At 40.5% G+C, this 1,638-nt stretch overlaps 1 pseudogene; it reads left to right on the top strand.

Moving 5' to 3' along the window:
• Positions 1–354: 354 nt before the first annotated feature.
• LOC104986805 lies at positions 355–1,300 on the top strand (annotated as a pseudogene).
• The last annotated feature ends 338 nt before the right edge of the window (positions 1,301–1,638 follow it).

Below are 1,638 nucleotides of genomic sequence, written 5' to 3'. Positions count from 1 at the left end.
AAAAGAAGAGAAGTGAAAAGCTAAGGAGAAAAGGAAAGATATACCATTTGAATGCAGAGTTCCAAAGAATAGCAAAGAGAGATAAGAAAGCCTTCCTCAGTGATCAATGCAAAGAAATAGAGGAAAACAATAGAATGGGAAAGACTAGAGATCTCTTCAAGAAAATTAGAGATATATTTTTAAAACATATATTTAATATTAATGAAGAATATATTTCACTACAGTTTCACAGGTCTTATTAGTAATAGGTTTTGTTTCTTTAGGGAATTGGAAAAATAAGAGGACATAGAATCCTGTTTATACATAAGGAAACAAAAGTCAAAAAGTGAAATAATGGTACTTCGGATTGAATCATTCCCACAGATGAAATATGAAGAGATGAAAGCAGAAGACAACATATCCACAGTTATACAATTTGTTCTCCTGGGGTTTTCTGACCTTCCAAACCTCCAAGGGTTACTCTTTGGAGTGCTCTCCATAATTTGCATCATTATCTTAACTGGAAATAGTCTCTTAATAATAATAACTTGGCTTGACCCAGCTCTGCAGAAACCCATGTATTTTTTTCTTGGCAAATTTTTCCTCCTTGGAAATTTGTTACGTGTCCGTCACTTTCCCTAGGATTCTGGTGAACCTTTGGACTCAGAACAGAAGCATTTCTATGTTGGCCTGTGCTGCCCAAATGTGCTTCTTCCTTAGCCTCGAACCACTGAGTATTTCCTCCTGGCAGTAATGGCCTATGACCGCTGTGTGGCCGCCTGTGACCCTCTGCACTATCCCCAGGTCATAACCCCAAAGACGTGCCTCCAGCTGGCTGTGGACTCTGGGATCAGTGGAATCCCATTGCAGATAGGGCAAACGTGTTGGATCTTTACTCTGCATTTCAGTCATTCGAACCAGATTAACCACTTCTGTGACGTACTCCCCATTCTGAAGCTGGCCTGCGGAGACACTTCTGTGCAGGAACTGTCAGTCTATGCAGTAGTTCTGCTGGGTGCTGCAGTACCTTTTATGTTAATACTTGCCTCTTACAGTAAAATCATTTCCACTATTCTGAGGTTGCCAACAGCCAGAAGAGCCAAAGCCTTCTCCATGTGCTCTTCTCAGCTGTTGGTTGTGCTTTTATTTTTGATCTGCTGCCATTGCCTACTTCAGGCCCAAATCCAGTCACTCTGCAGGAACTGACAGACTGCTCTCCTTGTTCTACCCCATAGTGACTCTGGTGTTAAATCCCATGATACACAGCCTTGGGAACAAGCATGTGATTGCAGCATTGAGACAATTGTTACTTAAAATATAGATTGAAAGCAGGAGGAGACGGGGACCACAGAGGACAAGATGGTTGAATGGCATCGCTGACTCAATGGACAACAGCTTGAGCAAACTCTAGGAGATGGTGAAGGACAGGGAAGCCTGGCGTGCTGCAGTCCATGGGGTTACACAGAGTTGGACTGCACTGAGTGACTGAAAACAATAAAAGTATAGTGTGATGAGTATAATTATAAATGTTTTAACTGTTTGCCACACAGTTATCAGAGAAAGGTTTTAAATATCTATAATTTCCCCTTAAAAACTTAACCATTTCTAGCTTATAAGATATTTTAGATAGTTTAAAATAATCCACTGTTGACTATACTT

The sequence above is a fragment of the Bison bison genome, unplaced genomic scaffold (assembly GCF_000754665.1).
Source record: "Bison bison bison isolate TAMUID 2011002044 unplaced genomic scaffold, Bison_UMD1.0 scf7180017864074, whole genome shotgun sequence".
In the NCBI taxonomy this organism is placed as follows: Eukaryota; Metazoa; Chordata; class Mammalia; order Artiodactyla; family Bovidae; genus Bison; species Bison bison.
Note: the sequence above shows the minus strand (reverse complement) of the source record. Positions and strands in the feature narration are given on the sequence as shown.